We start from the raw sequence: 14,117 nt of genomic DNA, 5'->3' as shown, positions 1-14,117 counted from the left end.
TGGAGTGTTTTATTTAAACATACTCTGTATAATTATGCAGATTATTTTATACAATGTTAATTGTGCTAAGAGTGTATGGAAAGTGTGTTTAATTCAGTAATTAATTTGCATTTTAATGATCGCAACAGCATAAGGTTACAGAACGGCATTGAAGCACCCCGTGTCTATTTACAGTGTTATGTATGAAGAGCTCAAATGCTCACTTTGTTGATATCACCCAAAGTGGATTTAACAGATTCCATCAATACAGCTGGGAAATAATCACCCCTTGCCTCCCTCAAGAAGTCTGAGAAACTTCAGTAACACAGTTAAAAAATGAGACACCGGCAAAATTGCTTAAAAGCAAGATGTGAATGTCATCCAATTGACATAATAATGTCACTGGTGTTAAACACGTTTGATATCAGCTGTTAGCAGATATAGATATAGAGCATAATAGATGTACTCTTAGGGCACGTAGCCTGCCCAGCGGATGTGTGCTTGAAGAAATGACACAAAAGAAGGATAATCGGTTAGCTTGGCCGTGCCAACACATAGAAGCCTTTCATCCAGGCTAACGACTTAAAAATGAAACACTTAAGGCCAAATGAACAAAGCCTTTTTGAGGTCCCAAAATGGCCTGTTCACAGAATCAGGCCTCTTGTGACTGCAAAAAGGCCTTTTGCTATGTATGAAGCCTCAACTGCGATTTGGGAACACATTACCGAATCGCAGTTTGAGTTTGTGGCTACTTACCGAATCGGAATTTGGAAGGGCCATGTTTAGGGCATCCCTTCCAAATACTGATTCACAGTAGTATGTATTAATGTTTTGTGACCAAATTCCTGTCGCAAAACATGACTTTTTTTTACCGTTTACTGATAGGCAGTGGTAAGGCATTCCCTAAGGGACTCTCCCGCTTTGAGAATGTTGTAAAATAATTTATGAGTAGGCTGTGACCCATCGACCACTGCCTACTCTTAAATAATCATACTTATACTCTTTATTTATTTATTTGTTTTTAAACTCATCTTGTTTTCCCTTAAGGAAAACGGGTTGCATTTAAAAAAAAGTGCTTAGGCACAGTGGTCCGCTGATCTCAGCAGGCCCCCATCCCTGTGATGGCGACGATTCGTAGTGGATTGCAATTTGCGACCTACTTAATATTCATGAAGAAGGTCGAATTGCCACCCACTGCGAATAGTTTGTTTGCAAACTTAATAATGAATACATAGGTTGGTACGCAAAATAAAGTGCTGGTCACAAAAAAATGGTCTCAAACTGCTACCAGTTGTACGTAAATCTGGCCCTTAGTTTAGAAAGCTTTTTTGTGTGCTAGTTTGTCTTAGTCATGAAAAAGTAGTCAAAAATACGTTATTTAATGCTATTTTAGTTATTTGTATAGCATCTCATAGCACAATATACTTGCCTCTTCGCACTGAAGGAGACAAGTGAGATGGAGATAGAAAGAAATGAGCACAAATGTGAACGGATTGGAAGAGACTTTTGTAGATAGAGTGGTCTTCTCCAAAGTTCTAATATCTCACCTAATAAAAATGACATTAGGTGTCTGGCCATCAGATAGGGAGTGAGGGAGAAGAAAGAATCAGGAGAGGGGATGTAGTATAAGATGTGGTGAGAGGGATGACAGTGACAAGAATCGATACCTGACAGAGAGTTAGACAGCATTGTACACTGAGTGATATTAGGGAAAGTCAAAGACTGCTCCTGAGAGTCAGGTGTCACTGTATTCCTCCTCCTGCCCTCTCTACAATGTCTGCCAGTAGACCTTTCTGCAGCTTTTTTTTAAATAGATACCTGTACTGATGGGCTCAAAAGTTGAAAAGGGATTTGAAGGGAGAGATAGTCTGGGGCCTATTCATTTCCATTGATACTTGGGCTTCTGGGAGGTCAGAGACCTTGGGTTTTAGGAAGAACCTGCTTCAGTGTGCAGAAGCTTGGTCCTAGGATTTAGACCCATTCATATGACATCAATCTTGAGGGTCTCCTGTGGAAATGCCCTTACCTTACTTCACCTTTGCCCTCATCCTCCGGCTGCCTTTGAATGTCTGTCTGTGTAGACTTCCATCCCTTTTCACGTAGTTTCCAGTAAGGATTAACTTAGGCCTCCTCCCTGTGGATCCCACCTACTCAATATCTATTTAGTTCCCCTGCCCAGAACATCTACGTAAATGACAAAGGTCAAGTGTGTTTTGCTGTTGTGTCTTTCCTGTTTGGGCCTGTTAGAACTGGGTCCAAACTAGGGCTAAAGTCAGAGCGCCAGCTTGTCTCACTTCTCTTCTTTCCTTGAATCACCTCCTCACCCCATTCTCCAGTTCAGTATCCTAAAAGGTCTGCTTCCATAGGATTGATTATGGCAACCACTCTCGTTGGTTACGTTATCACCACCCACACCAAAGGGTAAAACTGCCAGCCAGTCCTAACTGGCCTCCTCCCTCATTATACTATGACTGATTGTACAGTGATTGATCCTCTACGGGATTTGGGTGGACTCTGTATAAACTCTCTAAACATCATAGTTTAGTCGTGGCTTTAGGGCTTGAACTTCTGTCATTCCTTTATAGACAGACTCTTTACATTATTCTCTGACTGCCTCACTTTGTCTTCAGGGTTTGGACTCTATACAGTATTCTCTGGCTCCTTAACCATGCTTCCAAGGGACAAGGTCTTTGTCACTCCTAGATAGACCCATAAAGATTTGTCTGGTTGCCCCACCAACTCCAGAGTATGGGCCGCTATCGCTACTAGGCATACACCTTATAGTATGCTTACAGTATGCACTACCTACTTAACTCTGCTGTCCAGGGTTGGACCTTTGCCACTCCTGGGTTTAAGCCACACAATATTCTCTGGTTTCTTAACTTGACCTCCACGGTTTGGGCTTATATCACTCCTTGGTTGACCAATACAATAAATTACTTTATCCACATCACTGGTTGTTTCTGTTCTGTGATACAGGCCACCACAAAGATGGTAAGTATTAACTTGCACAACTCCATCTTTTCTCCCACTATCTAAAACACCTACTGCTTACAGGCAGTGACAATGACGATTAAAAATATGTGTGTATGCAAGTTTTGTATTTTCAGGCTGTGCACTGTGAGATCCTTTCTGTGTATCATCACTCTTCTCATGATGTTTGTTAGACTTGGCATCCTTGGCATGGTTCCCCTGACTTTTTGCCTCTACCTCCATTATTTTTGATGCTGTGCTGGATTTTGTTTTTGCTGACGTAGAGGCTTTAGGCACTTAGCCACTGCTGATCAGTGTCAGAGTGCAAGTGCTCCCTGTGTAAATTGTTATTAAAATTGGTTCTTCCTGGTTGAAGTATTTGATTTACTGATAAGTCCCTAGTAAAGTGTTCTGAGTGTGCCAGGGCCTGTAAATCAAAATGCAAATAGTGGGCCTGCAGCATTATTTGTGCTACCCACGAGTAGTCCTGAAAAGTTATCTCAGACCTGTAACTGCAGTGTCTGTGCGCAGTTTTAAACTGCTATGTCGACCTGGTAAGTCCACCCACTTGCCAGGCCCTATACCGTCCCTTTTCTTACATGGTACCCCTATGGTAGGCCTATGGTAGACCCAAGGTACCCCCTGGGCAGTGTGTATTGTATGTGAAAAGTAGGACATGTACCTGTGTGTGTGTGACATGTCTGATAGTGAAATACTGCCATTTCGCTCTTCACTATTGAAAGGCTATCTGCCCCATAGGATAACATGAGAGATACTTTGTAATATCTTACAAGTATAACTTCCCATTGGGACAAGATACAGAAATAAAGTTTAGGCTCTCAAAACTCAGATTTTAATAACACATCTTTTAGTAAACATGGTTTTTAGGTCTCGCCTTTACCATTCCGCAGGAATGGAAAATGGGGAGAATTCAAGTCGGCAAAATCCTCTTCAAACCACGGGCTTTCAGCCGCGGTTTTCTTTAAGTTCATGTGAATCACGTGATTAAACATGCACGCGCATCGGCAGCATTTCTCCTGCAGGCTCGAAAAAGGCTCTCCTCCCTCCCCACATCAAAGGCATCAATCACCCTCCCACAGGCTTCCCCAGCGCTGCCCCGCCCCCTGCTTCACAGCCAGGCCATCTGTTCCCTGCCAGACCTCTCACACCTCCGTCACAGCATGCCTGTGTACTTCAAAGGCTTATCACTTCACACGGCCGGCCGCAGGCCGTGCAACCAGAGCACTTCAGTTGGTGCGCAGCCCCCCTCCCAGCACTGCCTTGTTACTCTCGGCAGCCGTGAGTCCCTAAACACTTTTTATATTTAATTAGCAGCAGCAGCATTTCTCCTGCGCCAGGCCACATCAAAGGCTCTGTGCCACTTTCACCCACACAGCAACACTTACAGACACGCAACGCCACTCACACCCATGCAAGCCCACTATCATCCACGCAACACCACACTCACCCACGCAACGCCACTCACTCACTCACGCAAAGCCACTCACACCCACGCAGTGCCACTTTCACCCACACAGCACCACTTTCAGACACGCAACGCCACTCACACCCACGCAAGCCCACTATCACCCACGCAATGCCACACTCACCCAAGCAACGCCACTCACCCAAGCAACACCACTCACACACGCAACACAACTCACCCACGCAACCCCACTCACCCACGCAACCCCACTCATCCACGCAACGCCACTCATCCACGCAACGCCACTCATCCACGCAACGCCACTCACACATGCAACGCCACTCACACATGCAACGCCACTCACACACGCAACGCCACTCACCCACGCAACGCCACTCACCCACACAACGCCACTCACCCACGCAACGCCACTCACACCCACGCAAGCCCACTATCACCCACGCAATGCCACACTCACCCAAGCAACGCCACTCACCCAAGCAACACCACTCACACACACAACACAACTCACCCACGCAACCCCACTCACCCACGCAACCCCACTCATCCACGCAACGCCACTCATCCACGCAACGCCACTCATCCACGCAACGCCACTCACACATGCAACGCCACTCACACATGCAACGCCACTCACACACGCAACGCCACTCACCCACGCAACGCCACTCACCCACACAACGCCACTCACCCACGCAACGCCACTCACCCACGCAACGCCACTCACCCACGCAACGCCACTCACACACGCAACGCCACTCACACACGCAACGCCACTCACACACGCAACGCCACTCACACATGCAACGCCACTCACACACGCAACGCCACTCACACATGCAACGCCACTCACACACGCAACGCCACTCACACACGCAACGCCACTCACACACGCAACGCCACTCACACACGCAACGCCACTCACCCACGCAATGCCACTCACCCACGCAACGCCACTCACTCACGCAACGCCACTCACCCACGCAACGCCACTCACCCACGCAACGCCACTCATCCAAGCAACTCATCCACACAACGCCACTCATCCACGCAACGCCACTCACCCACGCAACGCCACTCACCCACACAACGCTACTCACACCCACGCAAGCCCACTCTCACACACACAACGCCACTCTCACCCATGCAACGCCACTCACACATGCAATGCCACTCACACATGCAATGCCACTAACACATGCAATGCCACTCACACATGCAACGCCACTCACACATGCAACGCCACTCACACATGCAATGCCACTCACACATGCAATGCCACTCACACATGCAACGCCACTCACACACGCAACGCCACTCACACACACAACGCCACTCACACACGCAACGCCACTCACCCACGCAACGCCACTCACACACGCAACGCCACTCACCCACGCAATGCCACTCACCCACGCAACGCCACTCACCCACGCAACGCCACTCACCCACGCAACGCCACTCATCCACGCAACGCCACTCATCCACGCAACGCCACTCATCCACGCAACGCCACTCACCCACGCAACGCCACTCACCCACGCAACGCCACTCACACACGCAACGCCACTCACACACGCAACGCCACTCACATACGCAACGCCACTCACACACGCAAATCCACTCACACCCATGCAGTGCCACTCTCACCCATGCAACGCCACTCACACACGCAACGCAACTCACCCACGCAACGCCACTCACCCCCGCAACGCCACTCGCCCACGCAACAACACTCACACATGCAACGCCACTCACCCACGCAACGCAACTCACTCAAAGCCACTCACACACACGCAGTGCCACTTTCACCCACACTGTGCAGTGCACAATAGGTCTCGCAGTAGGAAAGTTGGAGCTATTGGTTTTGTAAATGACAAAGCCCTTTATGTTTTTAAAATGAAAACAAAAATAAAAGGCATTGTTATTTGCAATTGTAATAGCTCCAACTTTCCTACTGCGAGACCTATTGGCAACGCCAGTGCTTGTTATATTATGTGTTTGAAAATGCCACGTAAGCATTTTCTTGTTTAACCATTCGGTGTGCCTCGGCCTGTTTGTGGATTGCCTGTCTGGTTTTGGAGTGACAGGGGCTGAGATCTGCATTAACTGTAGACAGCCACTGGGGGTTGAGGTCTGCCTAGTCCTTCCTGGATGACTCAGAGCTGAGCTGAATGGGGCTTGGCTGCATTTAGAGTATTGGGAGGAGTTTTCCTTGCACCTGAATAGGGCCTGTCTCCCTTGCTCAATGCTGTCTCTACCCCCTGTGGTCATACTGCACCAGTGAGGACTGGACTGGTATGGTCTGGGCTCAGAGACCCTTGCTCAAAGAGAACAAAGACAAAATGGGGTATAAGTAGTGGACCTTAAACCCCAGAATATTAAATCACTTCTGGACTCAAGATGAACCTGGAGAGCTGTGAGGAGGAGTACTGCCCCTTTGCTGTGTGCTGTTTGGGGTTGGCCTGCAGTTGCTGCTTCTGCCAAGGAAAGGACAAGACTGGAACTTTGCTGTAAACCTACTTGAAGAAAAATCTCCAAGGGTCTGTGTGTGCTGGCCTCCTGTTCTGAAGTCTCAGGGACACAAATAATTCACCCCAGGTCCCTTGAACTCTATTGCTGTGAGTTCTGACCTGCAAGGAGGTGACTATACCAGTGTTTGGCCTCTGGAGTTTGTACCTGGTGTTGGGAGAAAACTAAGAGAAGCAAAAAAAACTATCTCCGACGTCTCAGCGATGCTGCTGTGACGCTGTGAACTACACCGCAGCTCCGACGCCTGCAGTTACCGCCATTTCCCAACCCCAGCGCTCGCACCGACTCAGTCATCGTCAGCGCCTGCATACTGTTATAGCAGCGCCAGTAACCGCCGAGGGTGACTTCATGAACTCGACGACTTTGCACCGCCACCGGAACCGATGCCTCACCGCCGATGCAACCGACTTCCCATGTCCTGGATTCGACATGGCTCCTCCTCGCGGACATGATGCCTCGCCTTACCTGTGGTAGCCAGGGAGCCAGCCGGGACCTCAGCACTAACGCCTCACCTCCATGACGCCCTGCATCGTCATAGACTTCGTTTCCAAAAGTACTGTTTTTTGGGGGTTCCGTGTGACTCCATGCCCGATGCTGAACACCTCGCGGACAGCACCTTACTTTGGATTTATTGCTGTCACGGCGTCCCAATAGCCCCAGGTGGAGCTATTTGTTTTCTACAAGCTTTTTTGGGAAAGTAACTGTTTTTAAGTCCCATTTTACTATGTTGGATTTTTAGCGTTTTAGTCTTCTTGAGTTTATACAAAGATACTTTATTTTTCTAAACTGCTGTGGTGTCTATTTGAGTTGTTATCGCTGTATTACTGTGTGTTTTGAGTACAAACACTTTAAGGGAGTGAGCAGGGGTTATCTAAAGTGTGTATCTCCCTTACCCTGACTAGAAGCAAGGGTCCTTATTTGGACAAATGTGCATACCTCTGCCAACTAGACACCCACATTTCTAACAACTTTCTACTATCTTCTACAGAAATATATCACCCAGACTCACCCCTTGAACACAAATTCCAATGACCTGATGTTAGGGCGTGACCGCTTCTCTACTAGCAGTGTAATTATCATGCATTTTGGTTTCAGAGGTGCAATTTACTTTTGTAATGATGTTCACACATTATGTGAAAATAATGGATCTGCCAGTCTAAATGGGGTGCGGAAGTGTGCATTCCCATTGAAATTTCAGAGGAGTTGCTAGGAATGTGCATTACGAATAATATATATAACAAAGTAGTCGTTTTTAAGGTGTTGTTATGTTATAATTTGCTACACTATTTTACATAACATACATTCAACCATTTGTAAGACATGGCTTCCCCTTTCAGAGTCTGGTACCTTTATGTCTTGACTTGTTGGATTCCCAGAAACTGGAGTCTGGTGGGGTTTGTGCGTTGTAACATTAGCAGCGTAATTTGCGGTTCTGTTTTTGTTTGCAATGGGTGTATTTTAATCTTTTACAGATAGAATATGGAGTTTAGTGCATTATGCCTGTAGTCTTCTCAAAGACTTTTGTTGCTGTCTCGGTTACTTGAGTAGTCTGTTGCCTGCCATATTGTTATAAGAGTGTGTTAAATGGAAATAGTAGTGCTGTTGGAGAGCCCTAATATGCGTCTACGGGTCTTTTTGTGCTGCCTTGGTTTGCTGTAATGGTTTCCGTTTAACATGTTTTTCTGATTAGTTGGCATGTGAAATTTCAGATGTCTGCTGGTTTGATCATGATAGTATCAATTTATAGGGCATATCCAGTGCTTGAAATGGAAAAATAGAAGTGCAGATACTCTGCTTGTTTCTGAGAAGTGGCGGTACTCTCCAATTAAAAGTATAGCATTTCTCTTGAGAAGTGCTGGTACTCTCCCTCCCTAAATAAAAAAGTGTTGGTACTCTGTACCGTACAGTACCGTTCCATTTAATGCACTGGGCATTCAACAGTTTGCGATGTTTGTGATTTGTTGTGTTTACAAGTTGCATTGGATAGCCTCTTTTTAGGTCTCGGAGAGGCGTGGGCTTGAGCAGCGAAGCTGCTCAGGCCACGCCTCTTCGAGAGATATTGTTTGTAAAAAGGGTACTGTCAGCCCTGCCCCCTTTTCCATTGGGTAGCGTCAGCGTTCATGGTAAACACTGGCTTCCCATTGGAAAAGAGGGGTTTTGGGTGCCACCCTGTCCACTTTTTAGACAGCCCCTCCGGACACCGTGGCCTGTTTTACGACTATGGTGAAGAACTTTTATCTGCTTGTTTATTTTACCAGATGAGAACATTTCACACCATAGCTGTGAAGCAGGCACAGAGAGCGGAGGCGCAGGGGGCCACGGGGACTGCAGCTCTCAAGGGGCCGGGCTCTCCCTGCCAGCGTCTGTCAGCAGACACTGCAGCAGGGGAGAGTATCTCCCCCCGCCTCTGTGTGTAGAGGCACTCGAAGACCAACACTCCGTGCCAGTGACACAGGCAGGTGTAGTGTGCACACAGAAGCTATCCAACTGAGTAACAAAGGTGTCACTCAGTCAGAGAGGAGACAAGAAGAGGGACAGACTGACACCAACAATCCGAGTCAGAGGCAGGCAGCAGCAGTCATAGGACACACTGACCATACATCAACAATGTGACTCAGTGACTCAGGCAGGGTGACGGTGTCATAGAAACGGCAGGAAGATAGAAAGGTAGACACACAACAACAGTCAGAGGCAGTCAGCAGAAGTCATGGGCCACGCTGACCACACACCAACAATCTGACTCAGTGACAGGCAGACACAGACAGGGTCACACATTCAGAGAGGAGACAGGAAGAGGGACAGACTGACACCAACAATCCGAGTCAGAGGCACAGACACACTGACCACACAACAATGTGACTCTTACGCAGGCAGGGTCACAGTGGAATAGAAGAGGCAGGAAGACAGACAGTCAGACACACGACAAGAATCTGACTCAGCGACACAGGCAGGGGCAGACAAAGGCATACAGAGACGAGACCGGAATATAGAAAGAAAGACACACAACAACATTCAGAGCAGGCAGCATCAGACAGTCATGGACACACTGACCACATGACAAAAATGTGACTCCTTGACATAGGCAGGCAGGCAGGATCAAAGTGTCATGGAAGAGGGGGGAAACAGAAAGGCAGACACAAAACAACAATCTGCCTCAGTGCCAGAGAGGCACGCACAGTCATAAAACAGGGTGCTGTAGGCGTTGCGGGTTGAGTGGTGCTGTAGGCGTTGCGGGTTGAGTGGTGCTGTAGGCGTTGCGGGTTGAGAAGTGATGTAGGAGTTGCGGGTTGAGTAGTGCTGCAAGCGGTGGGGATTGAGTGGTACTTTAGGCGATGCGGGTTGAGTGGTGCTGTACGCGGTGGGGATTGAGTGGTACTTTAGGCGTTGTGGGTTGAGTGGTGCTGTACGCGGTGGGGATTGAGTGGTGCTGTAGGCGTTGCGCATTGAGTGGTGATGTAGGTGTTGCGGTTTGAGTGGTGATGTAGGGGTTGCGGGTTGAGTGGTGATGTAGGCGTTGCGGGTTGAGTGGTGCTGTACGTGGTGGGGATTGAGTGGTGCTGTAGGCGTTGCAGGTTGAGTGGTGATGTAGGCGTTGCGGGTTGAGTGGTGATGTAGGTGTTGTGGGTTGAGTGGTGCTGTATGCGGTGGGGATTGAGTGGTGCTGTATGCGGTGGGGATTGAGTGGTGCTGTACTCGGTGGGGATTGAGTGGTGCTGTAGGCGTTGCGGGTTGAGTGGTGCTGTACGCGGTGGGGAAGAAGTGGTGCTGTAGGCGTTGCGCATTGAGTGGTGCTGTATGCGGTGGGGATTGAGTGGTGCTGTAGGCGTTGCAGGTTGAGTGGTGATGTAGGCGTTGCGGGTTGAGTGGTGATGTAGGTGTTGCGGGTTGAGTGGTGCTGTATGCGGTGGGGATTGAGTGGTGCTGTATGCGGTGGGGATTGAGTGGTGCTGTATGCGGTGGGGATTGAGTGGTGCTGTACGGGGTGGGGATTGAGTGGTGCTGTAGGCGTTGCGGGTTGAGTGGTGCTGTACGCGGTGGGGAAGAAGTGGTGCTGTAGGCGTTGCGGGTTGAGTGGTGCTGTATGCGGTGGGGATTGAGTGGTGCTGTAGGCGTTGCGGGTTGAGTGGTGATGTAGGTGTTGCGGGTTGAGTGGTGATGTAGGCGTTGCGGGTTGAGTGGTGTTGTAGGCGTTGCGGGTTGAGTGGTGATGTAGGCATTGCGTGTTGAGTGGTGATGTAGGCGTTGCGGGTGAGTGGTGCTGTAGGAGTTGCGGGTTGAGTGGTGCTGTAGGCGTTGCGGTTTGAGTGGTGATGTAGGCGTTGCAGGTTGAGTGGTGCTGTACTAGGTGGGGATTGAGTGGTGCTGTAGGCGTTGCGGGTTGAGTGGTGCTGTACGCGGTGGGGATTGAGTGGTGCTGTAGGCATTGCAGGTTGAGTGGTGATGTAGGCGTTGCGGGTTGAGTGGTGATGTAGGGGTTGTTATAAAATATTTGAACACAAAATCATTTGTAAGTAACTGCGTCATTTTCGTAACTGAAGTGCTCATAGAATACAAATGCATGCGCCACATTGCTATCATGGTCAGAAAACCAAGGATAACCCCTTTTTAGGTCTTGCCTGCGTTGCAGCGCATGCGGTGCTTTGCCTTGGCAAGTTCTATTGTTGTTGCTTTTGTGTCCGGCTTCTCTGGAAGCGGGGTTGGTGTCCACCCTATCGCCCTTAGGCCCCGCCCACTCTGCGAGGCTGTCTTCCCACCAAGCCATTATAATCTGCAGTTTCGATTGTTAAATAACTCTCTCCACGGCAGGCTCGCATGGTAACTTTCCCTTTGCCGAACGCTGTTGCAGGCAGGATGCGGTCACAGTGAGACAGATACAGAGCACTTCAAGCACGGCATTCATGATGCCACGCTTTTTAAAAATTATTGCTTGTTTAATTATTTTGCCGATCGCTTGTTGTTCGCGTGGTTGTCAACAAACACACGGGAAAGCGACATATTGTGATTGGCAAGAAGCGCGCGATCGAGAATGACTTGGAACTTCGGTGACGCAGCGGACCAAGTCTGAAACATGACGCAGCAGCTCGGACGCGCCCGCCGCAGAGTAGCTGATGCTGGGGGATGTGACAGCTTCCGGTTTTGTTTTGCTGGAACCAAGGCAGCAACAGGCTACCAGGGAGGCAGCAACCTATGATACAACAAACTCGGTGGGGCCAAGCTGTAGGGAGTCGAGGGCTGCGCTGCCTTGGTGAGACAGCGCCATGTCCTGCTCCCTGTTGGAGTTTTGTCACTTTCAGGACATTCACCAGGTGCGGGATTTCTTATGTCCCCACCTATGAGAGCCGGAGAGCAACCAGCGAGAAAGCGGTGAGTGGAGGACTTTCAGGGTACTACGAGAGGAGGGACCTGGGCAGCAACATAACATATTGTCTTTATCTACATTGACCTTGCACCGAACACCGGGCATGGGCAGCAGCAATGGAGTGCGATGACTGACCACAGCCATAACCCTAGTGCTGCACTGGTATCCATCTACCTAGAATACTAGCACCATTAGTAGTGACCTCTGTCACTGATCTAAATCCTGCTCATAACGACCCATAGAACATAACAATGTGCACAGCCGAACTAATGGAGTGATTTGTGGCCACAAAAACCTCCTGGCTTAAGCTAAGCATGTGTGTGCTTCAATGTGCTCATCAATGTCCGGCAAACATTGCAACACTCTGATCACGTAACATAATATTCACCGTTCCATAGAGTACAGTACTAATTTAATACACGCTGAATGGACAATGTTATGAACAGAATTCTTGATCACTGCAGACAAACAAGTGGTTGCCAGAAATCGTAGGCAGAAAGTCCTTGCAGGTGCGAATAAAGGTGGTAATATGGAAGGTAAATGATTTGGTGGCGGCTCATGAGGCCATCATCGAAAAACCTTGAAAAAACTTTCAGTTGCTCAGGTAGACTTTTGGGAATTACTATGTTGCTGGCCATAGGCATATTAAAAAGCATTTGCAATGCAATAGGTCTCGCAGTTACGAGAGTTTCAGCTATTGGCATTGTGAATAACAATGCCTTTTATTTATGTTTAAAGAAAAAGGCATTATTATTATTTACAATGTCAATAGCTCAAACTCCCGTAAATGCAAGAGCTATTGCATTGCGAATGCTTGTTATGAATACCGCGCAGTGACGCATGCGGACTACGACAGACGCAATGTCTGTGATAAATCTGGATACCACGTACAGGATGATTAGCAGTGTGAATACGTCTCAGTTGGCTTCTTTCTTCCTAATTCCTGCAGCAGTGCGAAGGGCTGGAGATGTTTGAAGTGACGGGATTACAAGCCGTCGTTTGCATACACGGCCTTCAGGGAGGAGCGGCTACCTTGCATCCAATAAACAAGAAAGTGAATTCGTTGAATAATGAATTAAATGGCATAAGTTGGGATAACAAGGAGCAAATGTAACTTCAGACGCCTGGTATTTGCTTTGTGTGGGGTTATCTGAGAGGGCCGATGCTCCACCGAGGCAGACAGAGAAAAGCAAACCTCATTATATTAAGATGTTCTGTTACTGAACACAGCCTAAAATAATCTCGCAATTTCCCCTGCTTTAGTAGGTCCTTTGTGCGCCTCTATCAAGACAGCCATCTCCACCTTTGGGGATGACGGCGATTCTTTTGGGCCGCAGAGTGTTGTTTATAATGAAAATTCCGCGCGAATTTAGCTGGGGCGCCCAACAATTAGATAGAGATGTCTAATTGGTTCTTCCATATTAGGGTCAGCAGCTGGCTGCGGAATAAAAGCTCGTGGCGCCCCAATTGCACAGTTTTGAACCAAATTAAATTATTAATCTACTCTTTGCTTCACTGTAGCTTCACAGGGATTCCTAACCTGCCACGCTGAATAAAACTGAACTACTGCTTTACATTTTCATTATGATGAATTATATTTTAAATTGCAAATGCTTTCCTGTTTAGCTTGCACTGCATATTTCATCTGGGATCGGAGAATGACTCGCACAGTTAATAGCAGAGCTTGTTTTTTCTTAATTTTTGCTGGCAAAATAGAAATATGCGCTCACAGGTATGGGTGTTTGTTTGCAAGAAAGGCAAGGTATTCTTTATGCATGAATGTGTTTAACAATTAGCTTTTAGGCCGAAACTGCACACGCCTCTACT

General features: G+C 48.1%; 1 protein-coding gene across 1 annotated transcript in view; it reads left to right on the top strand.

Annotated features, from left to right (window-relative positions):
- KIAA0825 (KIAA0825 ortholog) overlaps window positions 1–14,117 on the top strand; it is a 2,177,598-nt gene that overhangs the window by 1,783,565 nt on the left and 379,916 nt on the right. The window lies entirely within an intron of this gene.

Source organism: Lissotriton vulgaris, chromosome 3_1, assembly GCF_964263255.1.
Source record: "Lissotriton vulgaris chromosome 3_1, aLisVul1.2, whole genome shotgun sequence".
NCBI lineage: Eukaryota > Metazoa > Chordata > Amphibia > Caudata > Salamandridae > Lissotriton > Lissotriton vulgaris.
This window is presented reverse-complemented; position numbering and strand designations above follow the sequence as displayed.